Source organism: Amblyraja radiata, chromosome 6 (genome assembly GCF_010909765.2).
Source record: "Amblyraja radiata isolate CabotCenter1 chromosome 6, sAmbRad1.1.pri, whole genome shotgun sequence".
Classification (NCBI taxonomy): domain Eukaryota; kingdom Metazoa; phylum Chordata; class Chondrichthyes; order Rajiformes; family Rajidae; genus Amblyraja; species Amblyraja radiata.
Window position 1 is genome coordinate 12,102,932 of NC_045961.1, and position 23,383 is coordinate 12,126,314.

Here is a 23,383-nt window from a genome sequence, read left to right on the forward strand (position 1 = left end):
TTGTTATATTTTTAGAAATTACGGGTACCTTAAGATATAGGGTACCTTAAGGGATATTAAGGGCATTAGGGATCCCCAATCCTTTCCACTTGTCACTTTAATTTCATGTTTCATGTACCTTGTGTTTTATGACTGTTGGCAGATAAATATCCCTCCTGGGATAAATAAAGTTCTATTGTATCGTATCGTATTGTATCGTACCAAGATACCGAGAGTAAGTGCTGGAAAGGTGCTGAGGTGGAAGATCAGCAATGATAGAAACATAGATAGAAACATAGAAAATAGGTGCAGGAGGAGGCCATTCGGCCCTTCGAACCAGCACCGCCATTCATTGTGATCATGGCAGACTCAACTAGCCCTTTGAGCTCTATCTAACTCTCTCTTAAATCCATCCAGTGATTTCGCCACTGCCCTCTGTGGCAGGGAATTCCATAAATTCACAACTCTCTGGGTGAAAAAGGTTTTTTCTCACCTCAGTCTTAAATGACCTCCCCTTTATTCTAAGTCTGTGGCCCCAGGTTCTGGACTCACCCAACATTGGGAGCATTTTTCCTGCATCAAGCTAGTCCAGTCCTTTTATAATTTTATATATTTCTATAAGAATGCCCCTCATCCTTCTAAACTATAGTGAATACAAGCCTAGTCTTTTCAATCTTTCCTCATATGACAGTCCCACCATCCCAGGGATCAATCTCGTGAACCTGCACTGCACTGCCTCAATCACAAGGATGTCCTTCCTCAAATTAGGAGACCAAAACTGTACACAATACTCCAGATGTGGTCTCACCAGATCTCTATACAACTGCAGAAGAACCTCTTTACTACTATACTGAAATCCTCTTGTTATGAAGGCCAACATTCCATTAGCTTTCTTCACTGCCTGCTGTACCTGCACGCCAACTTTCAGTGACCGGTGTACAAGGACACCCAGGTATCGCTGTACCTCCCCCTTACCTAACCTAACCTCATTGAGATAATAATTTGCCCCCTTGTTTTTGCCGATAAGTGGATAACCACACATTCATAGATGTCATAGAATGGTGGAGCAGACACATGAGTCATAGAGTCATAGAGTCATAGAGTGATACAGTGTGGAAACAGGCCCTTCGGTCCAACTTGCCCACACCTGCCAACATGTCCAGCTACACTAGTCCCACCTACCAGCATTTGGCCTATATCCCTCTAAACCTATTCCTATCCATGCACCTGTCTAACTGTTTCTTAAATGTTGGGATAGTCCCTGCCTCAACTACCTCCTCTGGCAGCTTATTCCATACACCCACCCAGGGCTGTCTTAACAGAAGTGTAGGTCCCATGGGTGGGTGTAAGGGTGACGTTTCGGGTTGAGACCCTTCTTCAGTCTGGAAGTCAGGAGATGGGAAATTAGAGATATGGACGTAATGTAGAGAGATATAGAACAAATTAATGAAAGATACGCAAAAAAGTAATGACGATAAAGGAAACAGGCCATTGTTATCTGTTTGCTAGGTGAGAACGAGAAGCCGGTGCGACTTGGATGAGGGGGAGAGAAAGAGGGATTACGGGAAGTGAATGGGGAGAAAGGGATTACTTGAAGTTAGAGAAATCAATATTCATACCACTGGGTTGTAAACTACCCAAGCAAAATATGAGATACTGTTCCTCCAATTTGCATTTAGCCTTACTCTGTCAATGGGGGCCCAGGACAGAAAGGTCAGTGTCAGAATGGGAAGGGGAATTAAAGTGTTTGGCAACCGGGAGATCAGAGAGGTCCAGGCGGGCTGAGCGAAGGCGTTCAGTGAAACGATCGCCCAGTCTACATTTGGTCTTGCCGATGTCTAAGATTGAACAGCGGATACAGTAAATGAAGTTAGAGGAGGTGCAAGTGAGCCTTAGCCTGATCTGAAAGGACTGTCGGGATCTATGGACAGTCGAGGGAGGAGATATAGGGGAGGGTGTTGCATCTGCTGTCTGTTGTTATTGTCAACGACTTGAATCCTGAATGATTCTAAACAAATTCTCACTCCAGTGCAAGGAAGAGTGCAAAAAACAAATCCCAGATCTTAACAAAAACAGAGAAGAGAAGCTAATGCTTATCTTTGGAGCATAATCATTATTGTTTATACAGGGAAATGGGTTACTAGGATTGCTATTATTTTCAATTCATCAAATCAGATTTTCTGCCTAAACAATGATCTTTAACCTAAAGGATATGGACTAGCTCTCTGAAATCATAATCCATTAATCTTTTAAACCTTTGTAAAATGTTTCTTTTTTAAATATCTATCAAACTTTCTCTTAAAAGTCTTGTTGATCCAGCTTCCAACTCTTTTTTTGGAGGGTTTTTGTGTACAGGAAACATACCAGACAAATCCTAATCTCTCCCTTTCTTCTTTTGCAGCACGCTTCAAATGACATATTTTTAATTCTCGTCCGATTAACAGAAACCATTGTACATTTGTACAGCTGTCAGAATTTTTGTTCTAATTCACTCATCAGCAGTGGGTGTTGCTGCCAAGGGCCAATGTCTACTGCACATTCTGATTTGCATTTGAGACTATAGCAATGAGCTGCTTATTGGATCTGCTTGCAAGTCCATTCTATAAGCCTCTTTCATGCACAGGGAACATCAGAAATTCGATTGTGTCAGCAAAGGAATGGTGATTTCCAATTTTATAAATTCCAAAAATTTGCTTTATTTGTGAAAAATAAAATGCGAAGAAACTGCAACAACACAATACATTTATAGTGTCTATACATTCAGTGGTGTCATACTCAGTAGTATTAGCACCTGCAGCAACAAGGAGCTGCAGAAGCTAGTTAAGAAAATAGACACAAAGTGCTGGAGTAATTCAATGGGTCAGGCAGCGTCTCTAGAGAAAAAGGATGAATAATGAGCACATTTATTAGCCAAGTATGTATACAGAGAAGGAATTTGCCTTGGTGCTTTGCTCGCAAGTAACAACACAATATACAGCAGACAGTTAAAAATAAAACATTATAATTTAAACATGTGAAGAATGAAATAAAATTCCAGAGCACAAGGAGGCTACAGACTTTTGGCTGTTGAGTAGAGCTACTGCCCGTGGAAAAAAAGCTGCTTTTATGTCGGGGTGACGTTTCGGGGCGGGACCGACTCCAGAGGTGCTGCCTGACCTGCTGAACTGCTCCAGCACTTTGCGCTTATCTTAAATAATAGGTAGAGTCAAGTGAGTCAATATTTGATGGCTAGATGGCTGGACAAAAGACAGAAGATGCGAGCCAAAGGGATTGAAGAGTTGCAGATTGTGAAGTTGGAGGAAGGATGTAGGTGGAAGTTGAGGGGATGTGGAGAAATAAGTGTTAGTCCAGATGGGTCAGAGAAGAAAGAGATGGAGAAGAAAGGGATGAGATAAGTTGGAGGGAATGAGATGGGTTGTGGTTACCTGTAATTGTAGAGTGCAATGTTCATATCATCGGGTTGTAAGCTACCCAGGTGGAATATGAGTTGCTGTTCCTTCAGTTTGTTTGTGACCTCACTCTGGCAATGTATGAGGTTTAGGGCAGAAAGATTAGTATGGGAATGGGAAGGGAGTTAAAATGTTTAGCAACCAGGAGATCCAGTATTCCTTGATGGACTGAACGGAAGTGTTTGGAAATATGGTTACTGGGTCTACACTTGGTCTCATCTATGTACAGGAGGCCACATTGGGAACAACAAGAGAATGAGGTTAGAAAAGGTGCACATGAACCTCTATCTCATCTGAAAGGAATGCTGGACGGAGGTGAGGGAGGAGGTAGCGGGGAAAGTGTTATACAGTATCTCCTGCGGTTGCAGGGGAAAGTACTTGGGGAGGGGATGGATTGGGTGGGAAGGGATGAGTGAAGGAAGGAGTTGCATTGAGAGTGGTCTCTGCGGAAGGCCGGAAGGAGTGATGATGGGAAGGTGCGACGTGATGGGATCCCGTTGGAGGTGAGAGAACTGTCGGTGAACGATATGTTGGATATGGAGGCTGGTGAGGTGAAAGGTGAGGACCAGGGGAACTATCCTTGTTACATCTGGGGGGAGGGGGGATGAGAGCAGGACTATGGGACTCAGAGGAGACATGGGTGAGGGTTCCATCAATGGCAGTACAGGAAATAACCACATTGACTGAAGAAAGAAGACATCTCGGATGTTATAGAATGGAAAGCCTCATAGAGTCTTAGAGTCATACAGTGTGGAAACAGGCCCTTTGGCCCAACCTGCTCGCACCAACCAACATGTCCCGTCTACACTCATCCCACTTGCCTGTGTTTGGCTCATATCCCTCTAAACCTATCCATGTACCTGCCTAATTGCTTCTCAAACATTGCGATTGTCCCTGCCTCAACTACCTCCTCCAGCAGCTCATTCCATACACCCACCACCCTTTCTGTGAAAATGTTACCCCTCATATTCCTATTAAATCTTTCCCACTTCACCTTAAACCTATGCCTTTTGGTTCTTGATTCATCTACCCTGGGTAAGAGACTCTGTGCATCTACCCAATATATTCCTCACATGATTTTATTCACCTCTCTAAGATCATCTCTCATCCTCCTGAGACCCAGCCTACTCATTCTCTGCCTATAGCTCAGACACTTCAGTCCTGACAACATCCTTGTAAATCTTCTCTGTATCCTTTCCAACTTAACAACATTTTTCCTTTTACACGATGCCCAGAACTGAACACAATACTCTAAATGCGGCCTCGCCAACGTTTCATATAACTGTTTTATATAACTGCAACATGACCTCCCAACTTCTATACTCTATGAACTGATTGATGAAGGCCAATGTACCCAAAGCCTTTTTGACCAGCCTTCAAGGAACCATGCACCATTCACTCCAAGATCCCTCTGCTCAACAACACTCCCCAGAGCCCTACCATTCACTGTGTAGGTCCTACCCATGTTAGACTTTCCAAAATGCAACACCTCACATTTCTCTGTATTAAATTCCATCAACCATTCTTCAGCCCACCTGGCCAACCGATCAAGATTCTGCTGCAATCTTTCACAACCATCTTTAATATCTGTAATACGACCCACTTTTGTACCATCTGCAAACTTGCTAATCTTGCCACGTACATTCTCATCCAAATCATTGCTATATATTACAAGCAGTAATGGGCCCAGCACTGAACCCTGAGGCACATCACTAATCACAGGGCTTCAGTCTTACACAATCATCTCTGCTTCCTTCCATGAAGCCTCTTTTCTATTCTTTCAACTGTCTCTCCTTGGATCCTATGCAATCTAATTCAGCTACCTCTCCTTGGATCTCATGCTATCATCTTTGGAACAGATGCATTGGAAGCGGAGAAATTCAGAGCATCTGTCTCTACTGAAAACTATTTTGCCACTTCTGGGGTCACCCAGGATGATATCCCTCCCCTAGTTTAGAGAGTGTCCCCTCACGACTTAGCTCTCAGTGTTGTGCAGCTGAAGAAATCGAGACTGTGGTTCTCCTGCACAGAGCCTTTGCTTGGACAACACCAACGTCAGTGCATCCCTCAGCATCTACTCCTGCAGTCTGGAATGGGCCAGTCGGCAACATTCCGTTTTGGATGTATCCTAGTGGTCCAATAGCTTTGGGCGGCCACAAGAGTGTCGTTCACTGAATTGATGGTCTTCCATCAGCACTTGATGTCCGTCTCCAAATGTGTCCCTGGGAACTGCCTGAAAATCAGAGAGTCCTTTGTTACACAGCTGCTTGGGATGCACCATGATAGATTGTATATGGCATCGAAAAGAACTTGGAGTTTATTTTATGTTTGCACATGCCTGGTGTCCTTGCCCTTTTAGGTGTCAGTGATCTACTACTGTGAACAACATGTTGTACTTCCGGTGGCGCTGGTGCCAGCAGCCTCCACCTACAGCCCGGTATCTTTTTGTTTTTTTGTTTATTTAGTTATGTAAAAGTGTGTTTTTTTGTGGTTTTTTTGTGTTTTGATGTGGGGGAAGAGGGTACGGTGCGGGGGATACCGTCCTTCAGCCGCTTCCTGGTGAAGACGCGACTATTATTCGAGTCGCGTCCTCGCCCCCCCCCCCCCCCCAGCGGCCTACCTACTAGATTGGCGTGGCCTTTCCTGCCGGGATCGACCAGAGCTCGAGCAGCAGCGGGACAGCGCGGGACAGCCCTTACCGGGGATCGCCGTCTGGAGCCCGGAGTGCTGGACCTGCGGCACCAACATCATGGAGCTGCGGTTTGCGGAGCTCCCAACGCGGGCGGCGCTGATGGACAGCGCGGGGTCCTGCGACTCTGCCCGGCTCGGCCGCTGCGGACTCGGGAGCTGCGGACTCGGGAGCTGCGGACCCGGGAGCTGCGGACTCGGGAGCTGCGGACTCCGGCTGCGGGAGGCGGCTAATCAGGAGGTCCGGGCCGCTGAGGAGGAGGATGTTCACCGTCGGGGTTCGGCGTCGGCGTTCCACCAGCCCGGCGTGAGGGCCTGAACATCGGGCCACCCGGGGCGGCGACTGCGGGTGCTAGGAAGGCCTCGACCACGAGTGAACATCTGGGAAGAACGGAGGGGAGGCTGGCTGGACTATGGTGCCTTCCTCACCTTGGTGCCACTGTGTTATGTTGTGTCGTGGACTTTCAGTGTTTGTGCTTTTTTTTTTTTTTATTCTATTTTATTTTTAATATGTTTTATTATTTATTATTATTTATTTATTTTTATTTTTATGATACTGCCTGTAAGGGAAATTCATTTTGTTGTCTCTAACTGAGACAATGACAATAAATTTGAATACAATACAATACAATACAATTATGACCAATGGATCCTGCAGATCATGCACACTGTAGCCAACAAGGAAAGGTTGAACGTTTAAGGTGACGGATCAAATGGAAGGGCGGTGGAGACTTTAATATACAAAGGCAAGGTAGCAACTCCACTGCTGTACTACTGCGCTACCTCTAGCTGCCTGGATGACCTACACTAGGGAACACAGGGACCAAATCCGGAATAAATTCTTAGGAAAGAGAACCTCCTTACAAGTGTACGATGCAAAGCCCGAAGAAGGGTCTCGACCTGAAACGTCACCCATTCCTTCCCTCCAGAGATGCTGCCTGTCCCGCTGAGTTACTCCAGCATTTTGTTTCTATCTACGATGCAAAACCGCAGTGATTGGGCACAGGAGGACCAAGAGAATGACAGGTCTTGGAACTTAATCATTGCATTGAATTTATCCAGTTCAAACATATGTTGTGGCCAGGAAGGTGATATGTTATCTTTTCAGATAAGGATAACTGGATAGCTCAGTGTCTTTTGACCATTAATCTTGATTCCGATTCCTTTCATCTGTAACTTTTTCTATTTCACCATTAGTTGTTGTGGGTTCATTTCAGAAGAGCTGAGAATGGTAACAGATCTTTTATTGTCAGTGATGTTTCAAAGTACAATGGATTTCTAAGACAAGCAAGCCTAATGAAGATATTAAAAAAAAAAAAAAAATCATCTTTGGAAAATGTAACATTGTGTGAGTAATCAATAAGTGAATATGCTTCATAATAGAGTCTGAGTTATGGGGCTGTACCACTGTACGAGTTAATTCAAGAGTTCTCCCGAGTTTCGCCTGATTCGAACTCGGAGAATTACGGTAATAGCCACTCGGAGGTACTCGGGGCTCTCGTGGACATTTTTCAACATGTTGAAAAATCTTCACGAGTCTTCCCGAGCTTTCAGCGTTTCCCGAGAACCCGCCATTAGCGTTACGAGCCGCTAAAAGACGTCCCGAGCTCTGATGTACTTGCAACGTACATTCTACGAGCTTACCACGAGTTTAATTTTTTTGTAAATTCGTGCGAGCTCTTGAGTTGGATCGTACAGTGGGACAGGCCCTTGAAGAATAAATCCTGCAATTCTTTCTGCAATATCAACAGAAAGTTACAGTAATGTTTTACATCTCTCCACCCTTTCTAGTTTAGTTTAGTTAGGTTTAGAGATACAGAGTGAAAACAGGCCATTCGGCCCACTGGGTCCGCACTGACCAGTGATCCCCGCACATTAACACTATCCTATAGCCACTGGGGACAATTTTTACATTTACTAAGCCAATTAACCTACCAATCTGAATGTCTTTGGAGTGTGGGAAGAAACCAAAGAGAAAATCCACGCAGGTCACGGGGAGAACGTACAAACTGTACAGACAGCACCCGTAGTCAGGATCGAACCCAGGTCTCCAGCGCTGCATTCGCTGTAAGGCAGCAACTCTACCACTGCGCCAGTGCTGTTATATATTTCCTATAGTGTGGTGACTAAAATGGCAATCAGTACCCCATATGAGGTCTGACTAATGTTTAAAAAAAATTGAAACATAACCTCCATGTTCTCTGCACTAATGAAGGCCAGTATCTCAAAAGCCTTCTTTATCCCATTATCTCAAGAGTCAAGAGTGTTTTGTTGTCATACTAGACTAAGTGGGATTCGTTGGTCTCCCAATGCAATATTCCACATCTCCACCAGTTCCAATATTGCTGGCCAGTGGGCGGGGGGCTTTATGGAGCACTAGCATGGTGTTGTGGGCTGAAGGGACTGGTTTCCAGAGGGCTAGTAAGGACATTTTGGGCCGAATGGATTCTTGGGCTGGCAGCTCAGTCACTGAGACCACTCAATCACTCACACACACACGCACACACGCACACACACTCACACACGCACACACACTCACACACGCACACCCACTCACACACACACCCACGTACACACACACACTCACACACACACACACACACACACACACACACACACACACACACACACACACACACACACACACACACACACACACACATCCACTCACAAACACACACACACACACACACACACATCCACTCATGCACACACACACACACACACACACACACACACACTCACACTCACACTCACACTCATACACTCACACACACATACACTCACACACACATACACACACACACACACACACACACACACACACACACACACACACACACACACACACACACACAAACAAACACACACTCACACACTCACACACTAAGACACTCACACACTCACACACACACACACACACACACACTCGCTGACTCAAACACCATATATATGGCAGTAAACATTCTTCAATACTCAAACGGCTGAGCGCAGCCTCTCCACTTTGGGGCCTCCGCAGTCAGCGGCACTTCCGCAGTCAGCGGTACTTCCGCAATCAGAGTGACCTCTGCACTTATCGTAAATTACGCAATCAGTGAGACCCCTGCAGTCACCGGAAATTACGCAATCAGCGCGACCTGTCCATGAACCGGAAGTCACCAAACACAGTCGGACCTAATAAAGCATTTATTCCTTCCAAGCATAGTCGGACCTAATAAAGCATTGCAGTTTCAAGCACAATCTCAATGTGATGGTCTGGGCTGCTTCTAGTTCATGGTGTCTTGTAACATTGAATTTATGGATGTTAATCTCTTAAAGAAGTTAAAAACGAATCTGCAGATCCCACAGTCATGGATAAATGGCATGAAGCAATTAGAGGGGAAATTTGTATAAGAGTTTACGGTAACAAACTGAAACGTATGAATTCTTAGAACTCTATTATTACTCTTCATTTTTTATATAAGCTCTGCATAAAAATAGTTGACAGCTCCATTCTCAATTCTTGATAATCTGAGTTGAGTTTCTCCAGCACTTTTGTCTACCTTTTGCCTAACACCTTCTATCTTTTCATCTCTAGCCTTTGTCCAACTATTTGCTAATCAAAGCCCTCCCTCAGCCGTATTACTTGTCCCCCTCTTCCAGATTCACCCCCCTCCCCCCTCCCCCCTCCCCCCCCCATACAATCAGTCTGAAGAAAGGTCCTGACACAAAACATCACCTAACCATGTTCTCCAAAGATGCTGCCCAACCTGTTTAGTTCTCCAGTACTCTGTGCCTCATTTCATCAGAATATTCACTGATATTCACCTGCTCGCACTTTATTCATCAAGATAAGTATGCTACCTGCATGCATCATGATGAAGGGCCTCGACCCGAAATGTCACTTATTGATTTTCTCCAGAGATGCTGTCTGACCCATTGAGTTACTCCAGCTTTTTTGTGTCATCAGATTATGCACCTGACCTGATCTAAAGCTGATTATTACAATATAATTTACACCCCAGATGACACAAACCCAAATGTTGCATTAGAATATGTACCCAGAAATCAAGTATTTGTTTAGCGTGTGCATCTACTCCAGTCAGAACAGACCATAGAGATAGGCCTAATATAGACACAAAAAGCTGGAGTAACTCAGCGGGCCAGGCAGCTTCTCTGGAGAGAAGGAATAGGTGATGTTTCGTGTCGAGACCCTTCTTCATTGTCGCTATTCTATGTCGCTCTTCTAGGGAGATGCTGACTGCATTTAGTTGTCTCTGTACTGTACACTGCACAATGACAATAAAGTTTGAATCTGAATCTTCAGTCTGAAGAAGGGTCTCAATGTGAAACATCACCTTTTCCATTTCTCCAGAGATGTTGCCTGACCCAGAGTTACTGCAGCATTTTGTGTCTATCTTCAGTGTAAACCAGCATCTGCAGTTCCTTTCCACCCAGAGATAGGCCTTATCGTCGGGTCTTTTTTATTCAATAATTGTAACTCCCCCGCTACAACCTTTTTTCTTGCTTCATTTACAAGTTATTGTGTTTTAGACAGCACTCTATTATATGTCTTCAACTTCTCATGCCTACCTTCTGTCTTGCATTTGGTGAATGTGTCTTGTAAATACGACAATCTTCAATCACTTCTCCAAGTCACACAGAATTCTGACATGAACATCTCTTCACCGTTAATTGGCCAAGCTCCTCGAATCTCCCACATGACAATACTGTGAAGTAAGTTTTCCTCATGGACTACAGCCGGCCAAGAAGATCAGTGAACACAGTGTCCTCAGAGATGTTTGTAATGAGGGCTTAATGTTGATTCTGACACCAGCAACCATGTTGCCTGTATATAATTTAAACCAAATATGTTTTTTATAGAGCTGTGAATCCAAATCGTATAGATTTTAACTCAGGCATGTAACATAGTTCATCTGTCAATAAATGGGCATTAAATAGAAAATGCTGGATTACTTACTAGGTCAAACATTTGGAGAGCTAGTAAAGGGATATTGACCTTAAATGCAAAATTAGTTTCCCACTCCACTAATGCTTCCTGACCTGCGAAATATCCTTGACCTTATTTTTCAGATTTTCAACATCTGCAGTTTTATGTTATTTAAGTTGGCTTCCAACTTTGTGGATCATTAAAATGCAAGTCAGTAAAATGCTATTGATGAATTGCAATTAGTCCTGTAACAAGATTTACACAGAAGTATCTCTAATTATGATAAATATGTCAGTCATCGAATGCATGCATTTAGTCTGAAGAAGGGTCTCGACCCGAAACATCACCCATTCCTTCTCTCCAGAGATGCGGCCTGCCCGCAGAGTTACTCCAGCATGTTGTGTCTATCTTCAGTTTAAACCAGCATCTGCAGTTCCTTCATACACACATGCATTCATCACACTGATTCTAGAACACTATGTTGACAGTGTAATGGAAACGAGGAAATGTGTGTTCTGACACATTTCTGATGTTACCTGTCTGTAATCTCCCATAGTTATACTCTCCAGACTTATGGTCACATATAGAAACTATTGTTCTTCTCACATAAATGTGGTGTTAACAAAGAGAGCATGGTCATGGTGCTGCAGGGAAAGATAAAGACAGGTAGAATTTATTTTTGTGCCTCAGGAGAATTGGCAGCAGAATCAATCGACTTTTCATGTTTATCCAATGTAAATAAATGTCACATTTCAGATCTGGTAAGATGAGAAAAATGGAAATACAGTAAAATAAAAAAAGCTCATGTCCAATAATTTAATTATTTCCCTGCTATTGCCCCTTACACATTTTAATGAATGTTTTCAAGGGAATATCCAGCGTATTACTACACTGGGTAGAATCATTTCTTGAAAAGCTGTTAAACAATCATACATTAATCGCACATACAATAATTCCTGGACTGCAATTTATTCTGACATGAGGAAGTCATAAAAACAGTACAGATCATCATGAAACTGCTCCCAGTGTGACTGTAAAGCAAATTAGCTCAAGCTGGCCAATTGAAATCAATCTATTGGGATTTGGATTTCAATCTCCTCATTATATGAAGAAAAACAGTTTATGGGACCTAGCAGAAATAAAATTATAATAAATATCAGTGGTGGAGCAACAATGGTTTGTAGTAAAATGCAGCGTTTCAATGTTTTAAAGGACAAATATTTTTTAGGCAGTTGCTACATTTATTGAGATGTTATTGATCAGTAAAACTAGGACGTATTAAGCGGCAGGAAAAAAAGTGAGGTTGGAATTTGTAAAGATATGAGAAAAAAACCAGTGGCAATTAAAATACTCCGTAACTGAAGCAAGAATTGTGGGTGATGGGACAAGAATATCCACTCAGTCCAAGCCTTTCACTATTTGTTTCAATGAGGTCCCCCCTCATTGTTCTAAACTCCCGCGAGTACAGGCCCAGTATTTCAAAATATTTTGAAGCACAGCGTACAAGCCATCATAAGCAGATGGTGTACATTGTCAGAGAGTGCAGAGAGTGCAGAGAGATCTCGTTTGCCTGAGGACATTGGACCACACAACCTGTGTAGGAAGGAACTGCAGATGCTGGTTTACACTGAAGATAGACACAAAATGCTGGAGTAACTCAGTGGGACAGGCAGCATCTCCGGAGAAAAGGAATGGGTGACGTTTCAGTTCAAAACTTCTGATTGTCCCCGATTACAGTCTAGCTGTTCCCCATTACATTTTATTTTTGTGTGCTTCGTTGTCACCTTCTCCGAGCTAACAATGAACTATTCTACATTTTCCTTCATCCACATCTCTTTTGATGTCTCATTTTCACACATTACCCTTCCTTACCTCTGTGTCTCCCTCTCCCCTGACTCTCAGTCTGAAGAAGGGTCTCGGACCACACAATCTACCGAGTTTTCTCAGAAGTGAAAAATAAAATGGTGGGACCATATTACATATATTAGAAGTGGTTAACCTCGCCAAGACAAATGGGTTATTTGGTTAATAGCAGGAAGTCTGCTTTAGAAGGATGCTATCATCCTCATCAGTGTCACTGGGGCTAAAACAGCGTTGGTTGTATTTAAAGGCCAGTATCATCCCATCAATGATATTTAATATTTTACCTGAGATTGGCACAAAATGCTGGGCTAACTCAGCGGGACAGGCACCATTTCTGGAGAGAAGGAATCAGGTGACGTTTCAGGTCATCAGACTGAAAGTCATGGGAAAGGGAAAAAAGAGATATACAAGGAGAAAGAGTAGGTGTCCGACACAAACCCATAGCTCCAACACAAAGCAATCAATCTAGTCTGCTCAAATTTATCTTATTTACGGTAATGTTCATTAAATAAATGGGAGGTTATAAAAAACAACAAACAATCTGCTGAAGGAATTCGATGGATGAAGCAGCATGTATGGAGGTACATGTCCAGTCACTGTTTTGGGTTGGATTATATATCTAGACTGCTTGGAAGGTGATAAGGCTTGACATGTCTCTCAGTGTGTCTTGTGTGGGGGGTGGTGTGGGGTGGGTAAGGGGGGAACCACTTTTGGTCGCCTCCTTTTCCGGAGTCGGGCCCAGAGCATCAGCAGCGGCCGCAGCGTGAACTTTTCATCGAAGAGCGGGCAAGCCCTCGCCGGGGGTCGCCAGAAGGGAGTGCTCCAATCGCTGGCTCATGGCAGCCTGAAGCCGTGGTTTGCTGTGATTCCAGCTGGCACGGCGTGCGAAGCCTGGGATCCCTCGTTGGGGACCCTGGAGGAGAAGAGCTCTGACCGACGGCCCGCAGCCAGCATCACCTTGAAGACGAAGTCTGTGGTGCTTATAACTGCGGGCGCAGCGGGGACTTACCATCCGGAGCGGGATCCCTCACCGGGGATCCCTGGAGAAGAGCTCCGACCGCCGGCCCGCGGCCTACAACAGCTTGAAGCTGTGGACTGAGGTGCTACTAGCCAGGGCGTGGTGGGGACTTACTTACTTACCTACCTTCCGGAGCAGGATCCCTCGCCGGGAATCCCTAGAGAAGAGCTCCAACCGCCGGCCTGCGGCCTACGTCATCTTCAAGCCGCGGTCTCCGGTAGGGAAGCACTGGTTCGGGACTTACCTTGCCTGTACATCTGGCCACCTGCAGCGGCGACTGCAGAGGTTTGTGGTCCCGACCACGGGGAAAAATGGAGGAGGACTGACTGAACTTTGTGCCTTCCACTGCAGTGATGAATGCTGTGGTGGATGTTTGTGTTCAATTTTTTATTGTGTATTGTGTGTTCTATTTTTATTGTACCGCTGCTGGCAAATTCATTTCACTGCACTTCATTGTGTATGTGACGAATAAATCTGACTATTGACTATTAACTATTGACAATGAAGCTCATTGTAAAAGTCAAAAGCAAACTGGATAGCTACCAAGTGGTCACAGGAGTTGAAGGCAACCTCATCTCCATTACACAGCTACATCTCTTCACCAGATAAAGCCTGTCCAGGGTCTGACCTCCCCAGAGGAGCATGGGTGAAGCTCAACAGACTTTGTACTGGAGTTGGGCGTTTCAATGCCAGCGTGTTGAGATGTGGGCTCTGCCAGAGGCCAGCCTGTGAATGCGGAGCAGATCAACAGACAGCCAACCATGTCATCTCTGGGTGCCCGCACTACCACCCACCAAATGGAGCTCAGGGCCCGGCAGACATTGACGCAGAGACAACAATCTGGCTGCTCAACACCCGGCTTGACATCTAATTATTCCTTTGGTTTATGCTTCATTCACAAGAAGAAGATTGTAAAAGTCTGGATCATCTGAACCCGAGTCTCCGACGCTGCAAGCGCTGTTATGCAGCAACTCTACCGCAGTGCCACCGTGAGCCCGAATCTACTAATCTACTTTATACTCTACTCTAAACTCTATTGTATACTCTAATCTAATCTACTCTACTCTACTCCAATCTAATCTAATCTGTGATGTTAGTGAACTTTCAAATAGCTGGCCATTTTTATTTGTTTTTTCTACAAACAAACCTTAATTTTGTCTCGCTGTTTTTAATCTGATGTCAGTGTTAGAATGAACCATCTCCATCTCCACACTTCATGCATGCAACTCATCAGCAGGCCTACAGAGCTATGGCTCCCATAATGATTTCAAATTGTGTTTTTTTTAATGGAAGAAATCTTAAAACCATCAGTGTATTAACCCATGCGGAATAATGTGGAGATTTGATATAATTATTGTAAGACTGCCGAGTAACAGAATGAAATTCTACTACTGACAATTCTACCACAGTCTGAAGAAGGGTCTCGACCCGATACGTCACCCATTCCTTCTCTCCAGAGATGCTGCCTGTCCTGCTGAGTTACTCCAGCATTTTATGTCCATCTTCTACTACTGTCAAGACTACTTTTAGCTTTGATCCTGTGGCCAATTAAAGAGATGATCTGATTCATTTACATATCACTGACACAATTGAAATTATGACATGTTCATGTTAGTGCTTGCAATGGGTGTGGGGAGCAGCAATTGTCTGATGAGAATGAAAAAAATGAATAAAACAAACATTATTTGCAGGTAATAGCAATCTACAGTTTAAGGGTCTTGAACGGAAACGTTGCCCATTCCTTCTCTCCAGAGACGCTGCCTGTCCCGCTGAGTTACTCCAGCTTTTTGTGTCAATCTACAGTTTAATCAATGGCTTTTGGATAGAACTGAGGGATATTTAGCCAAAGCTACTGTCCTTGACTTTGTTCTTGATCCGCATGCCAGAGAGCAAGCCAGGGGTTAACATCAAATAGTAGAATACCGATATTTAGAAATTTCACAACTTCATGAGGTCCAGGTTCATGGTAAAATATATTAAGAGACAAAATAAAATCTTGAATTTCCACTTCCGGGAGTTAACAAGTTATAGGATTATAAACTCCAAATGTCCTTATTTTTTTAATGGGTGCTGCAAAACACATGTAACAAACGGTGGTAATGTTATGTGCTTTAATGAGGTATTTTTAGGGGTCTCAGCAAAATCGATGTCCAAGTAAATGTTCCTCTTGTAAAATATCCCAGAAAAATCCTTTACGATGTGAAATCTGAGCAATAGTCAAGGGTGTTAAACGATAGCATTTCAGAAGTAGGATCTGAGGAGTCTTTTCAAAGGGAAGGAAGGAAATAGGTGTTGAGGTGCCCTTTCAAGATGGTTATCTGACGGAGTGTTTGAGAGGCAAGGGTAGATTACGAATGGCAATACTAATCTAGGCCAATTGGGAAAAATTGAAGATTAATGTTGACAAACATACCAAGAAGCTAGAAATTTGTTTCAGGGATATGACTGGGCCACAGATACTTAAACTTGTATGTAATGGACAACATTCCTTTCAGTATTTTCCTCTCTCCAAATTACTTTTGATTAACCTGTGCGAATAATGTTTAGTTTAGTTTAGTTTAGAGATACAGCGCGGAAATAGGCCCTTCAGCCCACCGGGTCCACGCCGACCAGTGATCCCCGCACACTAACACTATCCTACACACACCAGGGACAATTTACACTTATACCAAGCCAATTAACCTACGTCTTTGGAGTGTGGGAAGAAACCGAAGATATCGGACAAAACCCATGCGGTTATGAGGAAAACGTACAAACTCCATACAGACAGCACCTGTAGTCGGGATTGAACCATGGTCTCTGGCCCTGTAAGCACTGTAAGGCAGCAACTCTCCCGCTGTGCCACAGTGCCGCCCGTATGGTTGAAATTCAATTTATGGATGGGATGTACTGGAGATAGACACAAAATGCTGGAGTAATTCAACAGGACAGGCAGCATCTCTGGAGAGAAGGAATAGGCGACGTTTTGCCATTTCGATGTAGTGGAAGTCCGTGAGGGGCTGTAAATACATGGCTGATTGTTTCACCAAATATTGAAAGCGCCCACTCCATTCAAAAGTGCAAAGCCACAATCACTTTCTGGTTATGGTTTTATAATCCAAATGTTTGGCTTAATTCCACAGAATAAAGTTTACAGCAAATCAGAGAAGCATCTGTTTTAAATACTGAAACCTTCAAAACGCAGGAACTCACAGGCACATACCTATTATTAAAAACATGTTCTAGCAGCTCTATGGACAGAGCTGTATTGCTGTTTGTTTGTTTAGTAGTAGATTGGCTTACAGTTATTGTTATTCATTAAAAAAAGCAAGGTTAAAATTATGAATACACTTCATTTCATTGTTTTAAACTGGAAGTCTTTGCTTCCTTATGGAACGTGTAATTATCGAGCTTGTGTAATTCTCGGTTGTTTTACACAGTAATGCATTTCCAGCAAAATAACGTGTTTTATATATCACACTTACGAACATGATGTGAGCATTTTTATAAAATTACCATTTGTATCTCATCAATAGAAAAAGTCACTTCCAGATGGTCTGGCTAAATTTGTCCTTTCGGATGTATAGATAGATAAATAAACAATATGGAACAGTATGGAATTCTGAACCTGGGCAAAAAAATGTGACAGTATGGAATTCTGAACCTGGGCAAATAATCGGAGGCACACAGGAGATGAAGTGGTGAAGGGTTAAAGCAATTCTGTTCAGGACCAGCAAAGTGTGATTTAGTGACGATCCATTCTCCAGGCCCTCCCCGTGGAAAGTAAACTCTCGGGGAGAGTATCTGAAGAAATCACTGACAAGTAACAAATGATATCTTGCCAGGGAGCATAATAAGTGGCTGAGCCATGCAAGCATCCTTTATGCATTACAGGGACGGACCATTTCATCTGAGTAAAAAAATCACAGAATTCAACCTCACCACCACCCACCACCATTGTAGAATGTAAGGGAAACTAGGTTGGGAAAATAAACTAACACTAAATGCAAAACATTTACAGCAGTGGTGCAGCAGTAGAGCTACCGCCTACAGCGCCAGAGGCCCATGTATGATCCTAACCACGGGTGCTTGTCTGTATGGAGTTTGTACGTTCTCCCCGTGACCTATGTGGGTTTTCTCCAACATCTTCGGTTTCATCCCACACTTCAAAGACGTGTTAATGTGCAGGGATCGCTGGTCGGTACGGACTCGTTGGGCCGACGGGCCTGTTTCTGTGCTGTATCTCTAAACTGAACTAAACATCTCATCATGAATCTCATTTTTCCAAGTAATCAGTTACAAAGATGATACACGTTTTCTCTGCAAATGCACTGACGAAGAGGGAGTAGAGAAGGTTCACCAGACTGATTACTGGGATGTCAGGACTTTCATATGAAGAAAGACTGGGTAGACTCCGCTTGTACTCGCTAGAATTTAGAAGATTGAGGGGGGATCTTATAGAAACTTACAAAATTCTTAAGGGATTGGACAGGCTAGATACAGGAAGATTGTTCCCGATGTTGGGGAAGTCCAGAACAAGGGGTCACACTTTAAGGATAAGGGGGAAATCTTTTAGGACCGAGATGAGAAAAACATTTCTCACACAGAGAGTGGTGAATCTCTAGAATTCTCTGCCACAGAAGGTAGTTGAGGCCAGTTCATTGGTTATATTTAAGAGGGATTTAGATGAGGCTCTTGTGGCTAAAGAGATCAGGGGGTATGGAGAGAAGGCAGGTACAGGATACTGAGTTGGATGATCAGCCATGATCATATTGAATGGCGGTGCAGGCTCGAAGGGCTGAATGGCTTACTCCTGCACCTATTTTCTATGTTTCTATGTTTCTTAAATTGCTCTCCTTAGAGTCATAGAGTGATACAGTGTGGAAACAAGCCCTTCGGCCCAACTTGCCCACGCCGGCCAACATGTCCCAGCTACACTAGTCCCACCTGCCCGCGTTTGGTCCTTCCTCTCCAAACCTGTCCTATCCATGTGCCTGTCTAACTGTTTTTTTTAATGTTGGGATAGTCACGCCTCAGCTACCTCCTCTGGCAGCTTGTTCTATACACCCACCACACTCTGTGTGATCCTTGGTAATATTGATCTCTGTCTCAGTTACGTTAGATTTCTTTTCATTGCTGTGCTTTCTTTTATTCCCAGGTTCTTTCCATTCATATAACTCTAATCCAGATTTATGGTGACTCAATTGACAATGCCACTTTACTTGGTGGAGGGAGTGCAGCGCAGGTTCACCAGGTTAATTCCCGGGATGGCAGGACGAACATATGATGAAAGAATGGATCAAATGGGCTTATGTTCATTGGAATTTTGAAGGATGAGAGGATATCTTATTAAAACATATAAAAATCTTACGGGATTGGACAGGCTAGTTGCAGGAAAAAGGTTCCCAATGTTGGAGGTGTCCAGAACCAGGGGTCACAGCTTAAGAAAAAGAGGTAGGCCATTTAGGACTGAGATGAGGAAAAACATTTTCAGCCAGAGAGTTGTGAATCTGTGGAATTCTCTGCCACAGAAGGTAGTGGAGGCCAATGCATTGGATGTTTTCAAGAGAGAGTTAGATATAGAAACATAGAAACATAGAAACATAGAAATTAGGTGCAGGAGTAGGCCATTCGGCCCTTCGAGCCTGCACCGCCATTCAATATGATCATGGCTGATCATCCAACTCAGTATCCCGTACCTGCCTTCTCTCCATACCCTCTGATCCCCTTAGACACAAGGGCCACATCTAACTCCCTCTTAAATATAGCCAATGAACTGGCCTCGACTACCCTCTGTGGAAGAGAGTTCCAGAGATTCACCACTCTCTGTGTGAAAAAAGTTCTTCTCATCTCGGTTTGAAAGGATTTCCCCCTTATCCTTAAGCTGTGACCCCTTGTCCTGGACTTCCCCAACATCGGGAGCAATCTTCCTGCATCTAGCCTGTCCAACCCCTTAAGAATTTTATAAGTTTCTATAAGATCCCCTCTCAATCTCCTAAATTCTAGAGAGTATTGGGGCTTTTAGGGCTAATGGAATCAAGTGATATGGGGAGAAAGCAGGAACGGGGTACTGATTTAGGTTGATCAGCCATGATCATATTGAATGGTGGTGCTGGCTCGAAGGGCAGAATGGCTTACTCTTGCACCTATTTTCTATGTTTCTAGGTTTGCATTCTATATCTTTCACTCAATAGCTGTTATCTAATAATTTATTTGTAATGTTCTCCTATTTTTACCTTTGTAAACCATTACTGGGTTCCTTTTACCCTCCTCAACTGCCACTGAATCTCTTGACCCCACCACCATCACATATTTTGTTCCTTTGAATTCACCATTCCAGTATTTCCAATTCTGTTCTTTCAACTTCCACTCAACAATAATTGTGCCCTTTCAAACTCTAAGGGCTAATGGAATTAAGTAAGAATTTCATTGTTCTATCTGAGACGCATGACAATTAAAAAACACTTGACTCTATTTACCAGATTTCCTGAATATTTGTCCATGACATTGTCTCTTGTTCCAGTAAAGCCACAGTTTTAAAAACCTGTCCTGTGATTCATGTGCCTCTGAGACGTCACTTTCACAACGACCCTCTTCGATTCTTAACCCTCGTGGATATCTGGACCTAACACATTCCTAATTTTAAAGACCCCACCATTTGCAGTCATCCTGTTGCTAGCCAAACCTAACATGCTTCCTGGTCCTAATGAATTTCTTTCCAGAATTTTACTGGTGAAACAAAGTTTAAAATACATAGAGGTGGCCTTTTTTTACATGTGTCCAGAAGAAATTGTTGGGGCGGAGTGCAGTTAAACCCTCAAGGGAAATAGCATCACTGGACCTTGCCCTGGAGAATGTAGCTGGTCAGGTGAAGGGAGTGATAGAGCATAGAGCATAGAGCATAGAGCATAGAACAGTACAGCATTGGAATAGACACGTTGGTCCACAAGCCCGTGCCAAACATAATGCCAAGACCAACTCTTGGGCGGCACGGTGGCACAGCGGTAAAATTGCTGCCTCACAGAGCCAGAGAACCAGGTTGGATCCAGGCTACGGATGCTGTCTGTATGGAGTTTATACGTTCTCCCCGTGACTGCATTGGTTTACTCCGAGATCTTCGGTTTCCTCTCACAGTCCAAAGATGTAGGTTAATTAACTTGGTAAAAATGTAATTTGTCCCTAGTGTGTGTAGGATGATGTTAATGTGCAGGGATCGCTGGTCAGTGTGGAGTCGGTGGGCCAAAGAGCCTGTTTACGCGCTGTATCTCTAAAACAAGAAAACTAAAAACATACACATGCAGACAAACCCCCACATACTCATTCAAAATAAGTTAAAAGTAAAAAGAATAATTGAAGGTATCATCACCTGAGATGGGTACAAAGGAGGTTTGGTCCTGCACAAAGATGTATAATTAAGTTACCCCAGTAAGTTTGGAAGCCTGCTTCTCCAGGACAGCTAAATCAATGACTGTTCTGATCGAGTATCAGTATATCTTTATTGTCATTTTCCTGAGTACTCACATACCCAGAGGAAACAAAAAAACGTTGCTCAACCAGTGTCTATTCAGTGTGCAGTACAAATAACAACAAATAACTAGAAATAAAAAACATATATCATGAACAAATTAAATTAAACACTCTACTCTCTACTAAGTATAAAGGGCCTGTCCCACGAGCATGCGACTGCATGCGGCGAGCACGACCAAACCGGAAGTGGGGGCCGCGCGGAGGTCGAGTGAGCGACGTGAAGTTCGAGCGAAGTCCGCGGGAAGTTTGCGCGTGACGTACGGCGTCAAGACGCTGCGTTAAAACTACAACTTTCACCTTCCTGCACCCATCCATATCCTTGCATCCCCTCATATTCAGATGCCATGCCAAACCTTTCTTCAACGGCACTCTCGTATCTGCCTCCACCACCATTCCTGGCAGCATATAATGATTATACTTCATTCCAGGCACCCATACCTTCAGTGTAAAAAACTTGCCCCACACATCTCCTTTAATCTTTGCCCTTACCTTCACCTTAAAGGTATGCCCTCTAGAATGTAATATTCCCATCCGGGGAAAACGGTTCTCACTGTCTCCCCTATCTACTGTATGCCATTCATAATTTTATATACTTCTGTCAGGTCTTCTTTCAAACTCCGGTTTGCCAGAGATTACAATCCAACTCTGTCCAACCTCGTCATTTAGTTAATACTCTAATCCAGGCATCACTCTGGTAAACCTCCTCAGCACCCTCTCCAAAACCTTCACATCCTTCCTGTAATGGGGTGATGTGAACTGTATTCAATACTCCAAATCCAGCCGAGCCAAAGTCCTATAAAGTTGCAACGTGACTTCCTAGCTCTTATTCTCAAAGCCCGAACAATGAAGGCAAGTATACTATATCACTTCTGTACCACTCTATATACTTATCTTGCCTCTTTCAGGGAGTTATGGACTTGGAGTCCATGATGCCACTGTATATAAATGCTGTTAAAGATCATGCCACTAATTGTAATCATGTCCTTACGTTCCACCTCACAAAGGGCAACACCTCACACTTGCTCTGATTATACATTGATAGACCAGAAATAAAGGTCTTAAACTGGGGCAAGGCAAATTTTATTAAAATGGCACAGGACATAAAATGGGCAAAACACGGGCAAATGCTGACGAGTAAACAGACAGAGGGACTCAATCAGAATGTCAATAAAACCAGTACGATGACTAGGGTGGGGGAGCAATGGAGAGAGAGGGGATGCAAGGATTACTTGGTTAGATAAGTCGAAATATGAGGTGCTGCTCCTCCAATCTGACAGAGGATGAGGTCCAGGACAGAGTGGTCAGTGTGGGAATGGGAGGGGAAGTTAAATTGTTCAGCAACCAGGAGATCAGGTAGGTTTAGGCGGAATGAGCGAAGGCGGTCAGTGAAATGATCGCCGATCCTGCGCTTGGTCTCGCCGATATATAGAAGTCTACATCTGGAGCAGCGGACACAGTAGATGAGGTTAGAGGAGGTGCACGAGATCCTCTGCCTAACCTGAAAGGACTGTCAAGGTCTCTGAACAGAGTCGAGGGAGGAGGTATACTGTAGGGACACGCTTTGCATCTCCTGCGGTTGCAGGGGAAGGTACCTGAGAGGGAATGGTTTGGGTGGGAAGGGATGAGTTAACCAAGTAGTCATGGAGGGAATGGTCTCTGCGGAAGGCGGAAAGAGGACATCTCGGATGTTCTTGTATGGAACACCTCATCTTGGATGTGGATGCGGCGCAGATGGAGGAATCGGGAGTAGGGGATCGAGTCTTTGCAGGAGGCAGGGGAGGAAGAAGTATACTCCAGATAGCTCAGTAGGTTTATAATAAATGATAGCCAATAGTTTATCTCCTGTGATGGAGATGGTGAGATCAAGAAAGGGGAGGTGTCGGAGCTGGTCCAAGTGAATTTGAGCGCAGGATGGAAATTGGTAGTGAAGTTAATGAAATCAGTGAGTTC

General features: G+C 43.8%; 1 long non-coding RNA gene across 1 annotated transcript; it reads right to left on the reverse strand.

The window, feature by feature from the left end:
• Nucleotides 1-1,626: 1,626 nt before the first annotated feature.
• Nucleotides 1,627-22,776, reverse strand: LOC116973970. The gene is made up of 3 exons (XR_004412223.1): nucleotides 22,709-22,776; nucleotides 10,080-10,084; nucleotides 1,627-1,665 (listed from the first exon to the last, which is right to left on the reverse strand). It is a non-coding gene; the product is annotated as an uncharacterized LOC116973970 (long non-coding RNA).
• Between the last annotated feature and the right edge of the window lie 607 nt (nucleotides 22,777-23,383).